Raw genomic sequence first — 9399 nt, 5'->3', positions numbered from 1 at the left:
CAAATCATATTCATGCTCAACGCAAACGCCAAATAACATTTATTTAGGTTTAACACTAATCCAGAAAGTATAGGGAGTGTGCGATGATTATCATATCAATCTTGGAACTACTTCCAACACTCATCGTCACTTCCCCTTCAACTAGTCTTTGTTTATTCTGTAACTCCTGTTTCGAGTTACTAATCTTAGCAACCGAACAAGTATCAAATACTCAGGGGCTACTATAAACACTAGTAAGGTACACATCAATAACCTGTATATCCAATATACCCTTGTTCACTTTGCCATCCTTCTTATCCACCAAATATTCAGGGCATTTCCGCTTCTAGTGACCATTTCCTTTGCAGTGTAAGCACTCAGTTTTAGGCTTTGGTCTAGCTTTGGTCTTCTTCACGGGAGTGACAACTTGTTTGCCATTCTACTTGAAGTTTCCCTTTCTTTCCCTTTGCCCTTTTCTTGAAACTAGTGGTCTTGTCAATCATCAACACTTGATGCTCTTTCTTGATTTCTACCTTCGTCGATTTCAACATCACGAAGATCTCGGGAATCATTTTCGTCATCCCTTGCATACTATAGTTCATCACGAAGTTCTAGTAAGTTAGTGATGGTGACTAGAGAATTCTGTCAATCACTATCTTATCTGGAAGATTAACTCCCACTTGATTCAAGCGATTGAAGTACCCAGACAATCTGAGCACATGCTCACTAGTTGAGCGATTCTCCTCCATCTTTTAGCTATAGAACTTGTTGGAGACTTCATATCTCTCAACTTGGGTATTTGCTGGAAATATTAACTTCAACTCCTGGAACATCTCATATGGTCCATGATGTTCAAAACGTCTTTTAAGTCCCGATTCTAAGCCGTTTAAGCATGGTGCACTAAACTATCAAGTAGTCATCATTTTGAGCTAGCCAAACATTCATAACGTCTGCATCTGCTCCTGCAATAGGTTTGTCAGCTAGCGGTGCATCAAGGACATAATTCTTCTGTGCAGCAATGAGGATAAACCTCAGACCATGGATCCAATCTGCATCATTGCTACTAACATCTTTCAACACATTTTTCTCTAGGAACATATCAAAATAAACATATGAAAGCAACAACGCGAGCTATTGATCTACAACATAATTTGCAAAATACTACCAGGACTAAGTTCATGATAAATTTAAGTTCAATTAATCATATTACTTAAGAACTCCCACTTAGACAGACATCTCTCTAGTCATCTAAGTGATCATGTGATCCAAATCAACTAAACCATGTTCGATCATCATGTGAGATGGAGTCGTTTTCAATGGTGAACATCACTATGTTGATCATATCTACTATATGATTCACGTTCGACCTTTCGGTCTCCGTGTTCCGAGGCCATATCTGTATATGCTAGGCTCATCAAGTTTAACCTGAGTATTCCGCGTGTGCAACTGTTTTGCACCCATTGTATTTGAACGTAGAGCCTATCACACCCGATCATCACGGGGTCTCTCAGCACGAAGAACTTTCACAACGGTGCATACTCAGGGAGAACACTTCTTGATAATTAGTGAGAGATCATCTTAAAATGCTACCGTCAATCAAAGCAAGATAAGATGCATAAAGGATAAACATCACATGCAATCAATATAAGTGATATGATATGGCCATCATCATCTTGTGCTTGTGATCTCCATCTCCGAAGCATCGTCGTGATCACCATCGTCACCGGCGCGACACCTTGATCTCCATCGTCGCATCATTGTCGTTTACGCCATCTATTGATTCTACGACTATCACTACCGCTTAGTGATAAAGTAAAGCAATTACAGGGCGTTTGCACTTCATACAATAAAGCGACAACCATATGGCTCCTGCCAGTTGCCGATAACTTCGGTTACAAAACATGATCATCTCATACAATAAAATATAGCGTCGCGTCTTGACCATATCACATCACAACATGCCCTGCAAAAACAAGTTAGACATCCTCTACTTTGTTGTTGCAAATTTTACGTGGCTGCTACGGGCTGAGCAAGAACCGTTCTTACCTACGCATCAAAACCACAACGATAGTTCGTCAAGTTAGTGTTGTTTTAATCTTCACAAGGACCGGACGTAGCCACACTCGGTTCAACTAAAGTTGGAGAAACAGACACCCGCCAGCCACCTGTGGGCAAAGCACGTCGGTAGAACCAGTCTCACGTAAGCGTACGCGTAATGTCGGTCCCGGCCGCTTCATCCAACAATACCGCCGAATCAAGTATGACATGCTGGTAAGAAGTATGACTTGTATCGCCCACAACTCACTTGTGTTCTACTCGTGCATATAACATCTACGCATAAAACCTGGCTCGGATGCCACTGTTGGGGAACGTAGTAATTTCAAAAAAAATCCTACGCACACGCAAGATCATGGTGATGCATAGCAACGAGAGGGGGAGTGTATCTTCATACCCTTGAAGATCACTAAGCGGAAGCGTTTATCAACGCGGTTGATGTAGTCGTACGTCTTCACGAACCGACCGATCCGAGTACCGAACGCACGGCACCTCCGAGTTCTGCACACGTTCAGCTCGATGATGTCCTCGCCTTCTCGATCCAGCAAGACGGACGAAGTAGTAGATGAGTTTCGGCAGCACAACGGCATGGTGACGGTATTGGTGAAGAACAATCTTCGCAGGGCTTCGCCTAAGCACTACGGAAACTATGACGGAGCATAAACTAGAGGGGACGGGGTTGCCGGCACAAGGCTTGGAGTTTCTTGATGTGTGTTTGGTGCTAGCCCTGCCCCTCTATTTATATGTTGAGCATTGGGGTCGAAACTTGGAGTAAAAGCCTCCACAAAGTCGGTTTCACCCGAAAAGCAAGAGTCCTTCTCGGACTCTAGGGCCAGACACCAGGGTTCCCGGCGTCTGGTCCCAGACGCCAGGGACCCTGGCGTCTGGCCCCTGGACTCCGCAAAAACTTCCTTTTGCGCTTTCCAAAAACCTTGTGGGCTTTCCCCTTTGGCCCAAATAACGTGTTCCCGTACCCAAACATTTCGGGAAACATCCGGAACCCCTTTCGGTGAATTCCGGAACCCTTCCGGAGATCAAACACTATTATCCCATATATCAAACTTTATCTCTAGACCATTCTGGAGTTCCTCGTCATGTCCATGATCTCATCCGGGACTCCGAACAACATTCGGTTACCAACATACATAACTCATATAATACTATATCGTCAACGAACGTTAAGCGTGCGGACCCTACGGGTTCGAGAACTATGCAGACCTGACCGAGACATCTCTCTGGTTAATAACCAATAGCGGAACCTGGATGCCCATATTGGCTCCTACATATTCTACGAAGATCTTTATCGGTCAAACCGCATAACAACATACGTTGTTCCCTTTGTCATCGGTATGTTACTTGCCCGAGATTCGATCGTCGGTATCCCAATACCTAGTTCAATCTCGTTACCGGCAAGTCTCTTTACTCGTTATGTAATGCATCATTCCGTAACTAACTCTTTAGCTACATTGCTTGGAAGGCTTATAGTGATGTGCATTACCGGGAGGGCCCAGAGATACCTCTCCGACAATCGGAGTGACAAAACCTAATCTCGAAATATGCGAACTCAACATGTACCTTTGGAGACACCTGTAGAGCTCCTTTATAATCACCCAGTTACGTTGTGACGTTTGGTATGACACAAAGTGTTCCTCCGGTAAACGGGAGTTGCATAATCTCATAGTTGTAGGAACATGTATAAGCCATGAAGAAAGCAATAGCAACATACTAAATGATCAAGTGCTAAGCTAACGGAATGGGTCATGTCAATCACATCATTCTCCTAATGATGTGATCCCGTTAATCAAATGACAACTCATGTCTATGGTTAGGAAACATAACCATCTTTGATTAATGAGCTAGTCAAGTAGAGGCATACTAGTGACATTAAGTTTGTCTATGTATTCACACATGTATCATGTTTCCGGTTAATACAATTCTAGCATGAATAATAAACATTTATCATGATATGAGGAAATAAATAATAACTTTATTATTGCCTCTAGGGCATATTTCCTTCAGTTTTTCACCCAGAGTGGTTGGCTAACCCGGTGCTTGTGCTTAAAAAGAACGGCACCTGGCGGATGTGTGTGGATTACACGGACTTAAACAAGGCTTGTCCGGCTGATCCCTTTGCTCTCCCCGTATTGAACAAATCATTGATGCTACAGCGGGTTGTGAATGTTTGAGCTTCTTAGATGCTTATTCTAGTTATCATCAGATCAAAATGGCAGTTAAGGACCAGGAGAAGACGACTTTCGTCACTCCGTTTGGAGCTTTTGTTATGTATCTATGCCATTTGGGCTCAAGAGTGCTCAGGCGACTTATCAGCGATGTGTGCAGAACTGTCTACACGATCAAATCGGGCATAATGTTCATGCTTATGTGGATGACATCGTGGTGAAGTCCAGAGAGAAGGAAACCTTGATATCTGACTTGAAAGAGACCTTTGATAATCTCCGTGTTTATAAGATTTATGCTTAACCCAGCCAAGTGTGTGTTTGGTGTACCTGCAGGCAAGCTCTTGGGTTTCCTGGTCTCAAATAGAGGCATTGAAGCTAATCCAGAGAAGATCAAGGCGATTACCTCTCTGGCTAAACCTGCGTGCGTCAATGATGTTCAGCGACTGGCGGGTCATGTTGCTGCTTTAAGCTGGTTCATAAGCCGGTTGGGTGAGAAGGCCCTACCGCTATATCAGATGATGAAGAAGACAGACACTTTTCTCTAGAGTGATGCTGCTGATGCTGCCTTTGAAGATTTGAAGAGACAGTTGTCAGAGCCACCGGTCCTTGCGGCTCCCACTGATAAAGAACTGTTGCTGTTATATGTGGCTGCTAATTCCCGAGCCGTCAGTGTTGCGATTGTGGTGGAGCGTAAGGAAGCCAGCAAGGAGCATCCGGTTCAACGGCCGGTTTATTATATCAGTGAGGTGCTCATTGAGTCTAAACAAAGGTATCCACATTGGCAGAAGCTTGTTTACGGAGTGTTTATGGCAAACCGGAAGTTGAAGCAGTACTTTCAAAGTCATCCTATAACTGTGGTAAGTTTTGCCCCCTTGGGAGACATCATCTAGAATAGGGAGGCCATAGGACGGGTCGCCAAGTGGGCTATTGAGCTTGGGCCTCATGGTTTGAAGTATATGCCGCGTACTGCTATTAAGTCTCAGGCCTTGGTGGACTTTATCAATGATTGGACAGAGTTGCAGGCACCTGAGGAGAAGCCAGATAACAAATATTGGACTATTCACTTTGACGGGTCCAGGCAGTTAGAAGGCTCGGGGGCTGGAGTTGTTTTAACTTCCCCTCGAGGTGATAAATTTTGTTATGTGCTCCGGCTTATGTTTCCTTGCACTAACAATGCAGCTAAGTACGAGGCCTTACTCCATGGTCTCTGGATAGCTAAAGAGATGAACTTGAGCCGGGTAAGGTGCTTGGGCGATTCAGATCTCGTGGCCCAACAGGTATCAGGCAAGTGGGACTCCAAGGATCCTATTATGGTGGCTTATCGTCATGAAGTAGATGCTATTGCTGGGCACTTCAAAGGCTATCAAGTGGAGCACATTGATCGAAGGAAGAACGAGGCGGCTAATGCTTTAAGCCGGCTGGGATCTCAACGTAAGTCGGTGCCGCCTAACACCTTCCTTGATATTTTGCATAATCCTTCTGTCAAGGTACCTACAGAGGAAGAATTAGCAGTGCCAGACCCGGAGGCACAGTTGGTGGCAGCTCTTCACGTCATTCCGGATTGGACAGTGCCATATTTGAACTATATGACCTGGGGAGAGTTGCCTGAGGATGAGACCTTGGCAAGACAAATCGTCAGGCGGTCCAAATCTATGACGATTGTTCATGGCGAATTACATCACCGAAGCATCACTGGGGCGTTTCAACGCTGTGTGTCGCCCGCGGAGGGACAGGAGATACTTCGTGTGATCCATGAAGGATATTGTGGCCATCATGCCGGCCAAGGCTATTCGTCATGGTTTTTATTGGCTGATGGCTCATGCTGATGCAGAGGATCTAGTCAGCAAATGTGACGGATGTCAAAAATTCTCATGACGAGCTCATGTGCCGGCTCAAGAGTTGAGGATGATTCCAATCACTTGGCTGTTTGCAGTCTGGGGGCTTGACATGGTTGGACCTTTCAAAAGGTCTAAGGATAAAAAGACACACCTCCTGGTGGCAGTGGATAAGTTTACAAAGTGGGTTGAGGCAGAGCCAGTTAGTAAGTGTGATGCAGCCACGGCGGTTCAGTTCATGAAAAAGGTGATCTTTCGTTTTGGTTTTCCACACAGCATTATAACTAACAATGGCACTAATCTCTCCAAGGGTGCCATGGAAGAGTTCTGTCAACAAGAACATATCCGGCTTGATGTTTCGGCGGTTGCTCATCCTCAATCTAATGGTCAAGCAGAAAGAGCTAATCAAGAGATCCTGAAAGGTATCAAGCCCTGACTCTTTGTCCCCTTACAGCGGACTCCGGGTTGTTGGGTGGAGGAGTTACCCTCTGTATTGTGGAGCATCAACACTACGCCTAACAGATCTACAGGCTACACACCTTTCTTTATGGTGTATGGTGCAGAGGCGGTCCTGCCAAGTGACATCCGGCACGATTCACCCCACGTGGCGGCTTACGTTGAGTCTGACAATGAAAAGGCTCGTCAGGATGTGCTTGACTTGTTGGATGAGGAGCGAGACTTGGCGATAGCCCGCTCGGTGATTTAGCAACAAGACCTACGCCGCCATCACAACCGCCGGGTTAGAAGCAGAACCTTTCAGGAAGGCGACTTGGTACTCCGGCTCATCCAGGATCAGTCTGACATGCACAAGCTATCCCCACCTTGGGAAGGACCCTTTGTGGTCAGCAAGAATCTGCACAACGGGTCATATTATCTCATTGATGTTCGGGAGCACAAAGACTCATGTAAGTCGGAGGAGGAGACCCGCCGGCCGTGGAACATTGCTCATCTTCGGCCTTACTATACTTGAGCCACCGGCTCTCAAGATGTATATATTTAGACAATGTGTATATATTATCTAAAGCAATAAAGCAGGACCTCTGTCCTTTTTACCCTCAAAGGTTTATATGTCTTCTTTATCAGGTGGTGTAAACAACCAACAGGGAGCGGATCATGTCTGAATCCGGCTTTCCTTTTTGGTCCGGCTTATGATTATATCTGAATCTAGCCATGATCATTTGGGGGCTTCCTGTTCAAACATGGGTCATATTCGAACCAAAGAGAACATAGCTGTCGATACCCATTTGATCGGCATACTGCTAAACCCACTTGGGGGCTTCTTGATCATATTTGAATCATAGCTTAACCCCTTTGGGTCTGACGTGGATCATATTCGAATCAGCGTCATTAAACAACTCTTATGGTCACTTGGGGGCTTCCTGTTCAAACATAGCTCGTATTCGAACCAAAGAGAACACAGCTGTCGATACCCACTTGATCGGCATCGCCAAAGCCACTGGGTGCTATATGATCATATCCGAATCTTAGCTTAACCCCTTTGGAATGGTTTACTGATCGTATTCGAATCAGAAACCTTTGAATATTGTTTATTATCCAGTATATATCATAAGTATAATTACTTGGCTACTTTGAGACCTTTTTTGAAAACACTATGAGGTGGTTTTTTATTCTTCCGGCTTAATATTGATCACCCCAGGTTGTTAAGTGCCAAGTGAACATTACATGTTCCGACTTTCAGGAGTTGAATTTAACCGTAGGGCGAAGGTCATATAAGCAGTCGATATTACCAAAAGAATCGCAGGTATGTTATTGTGATTACGTTTAAACAAGGATAATCATAAAACTAGCCTGTATATGATGTTTTGGGTTTGCCCGCCGGGTTATCAATACCTCATGTGACCCCCGATGCGACAAGCCGCAAAGGGAATTTTGATTGTTTTATATGCAGGATAAGGCAGGCAAATTTAATGTCAAGGAAATAACGATCAACATAAGCTGAAAATATATAGCTGATGGCGGCTTACAAAAAGTATTAAGCGCCATAAACATGCGCGAAGGCATGACAAACATTGAGAGGTTCTTTCTACCCTATTACAAGACTCCCTGAGTCTGAATAAATAGGGCATTGTTTTTTGCAAAGTCATAAAACGCCTGGCAGTTCACTCCTTTGGCGGGCTTGAAGATTCCGGGTTATCCTTCTCCGTCTCTCCGTCGGCTGCTTTGTCCTGGAAGGTTGACGAGGCCCAGTTAATGCCACTCAAGGCTTCAAACTCAGCTTCATCATCTATTAAACCGGCTGGGTCCACTTCAGGAGCAAAGGTATGCTTACGAGTTGGAGGGATCAGGCTGACTTGATCATATGGAGTGTTTGGAATTCTCCGGTTCCCACTGTCATAGCCCGGCGAATACTTGGTAAGGTCAGTGTCGTTCCCAATGAGGGTAGCCACGAGACGTATGACTTTGACACAGGCGGTGAAATCTTGATCATCAAATACGGTACCATCCTCTTTCAGACTCGGGTATCCAAGAGCGAGGTTTGTCGGGTCTAGTTCTGGAATCCATGCCTTTGCCCGGCTCAACGCGGCTACGGCCCCGGCTCTTGAAGATGCCCGCCTTAAATCCTGGATCCGCTGAGGTAGCTCAGCGAGACACTTCAGCACGTCTTGCAGAAGGTGGGGAGTGGTATTTGATAAAGCTACAACGGCCAAAGCACGTTGTGACCCGGTGTACAGTTGCTCCACTAGAGTATAAATAGCCTTTAATTTGATCAGCATGTTCTGCTTGAGGTTTGTGCTCCTGGGGCCTGTGTTCGCAAACATAAAAGTGAGCCGGATAAAACGATTACAATAGTCATCAAAGGAAGGATTATAATGTTTGAGGTTATGTATAGTAACTTACCGAAGATGGCTGAGACCATTTGAGATATCTGGCGCTTTAAGTCGGACAACTCGGTTGTTGCTTCTGCAAGTAATGCCTCTGCCGTCTCGGCCCGGGTGACCAGTGAAGCCTTCTCATCAGCCCAGATTTTCTTCTTTGACTCAAAATTCTTCTTCAACTTCTCTTGTTCAGAGACGCTGAATTCAAATTTGGAGTTGGCCTTTTGAGTTTCAAGTTCTTGAGCTGTCAGACGGCTCTTCAAGTCAGTAATCTCCGACTCAAATTGACTTATGGTGGCCTGCATTGATACCGGGTTATAGTAAGAATCATGGTAAGAAAACATTAAGTCCCAAGTACTTTGCAAGCAAAGGTTCTTGACACTTGGGGCTAATGTATGCTGAAGAATTTTTAACCTACAAAGCTGGGTCATGCCTATTAAGTCCCAAGCATTTTACAAGTAAAGATACTTGACACTTGGGGGCTAATGTGTATCGGAACTTCAAACTATCATG

Source organism: Triticum dicoccoides, chromosome 4B (assembly GCF_002162155.2).
Source record: "Triticum dicoccoides isolate Atlit2015 ecotype Zavitan chromosome 4B, WEW_v2.0, whole genome shotgun sequence".
NCBI classification, from domain to species: domain Eukaryota; kingdom Viridiplantae; phylum Streptophyta; class Magnoliopsida; order Poales; family Poaceae; genus Triticum; species Triticum dicoccoides.
The sequence above is the reverse complement of the archived record's forward strand: the minus strand, read 5'-3'. Positions refer to the sequence as shown.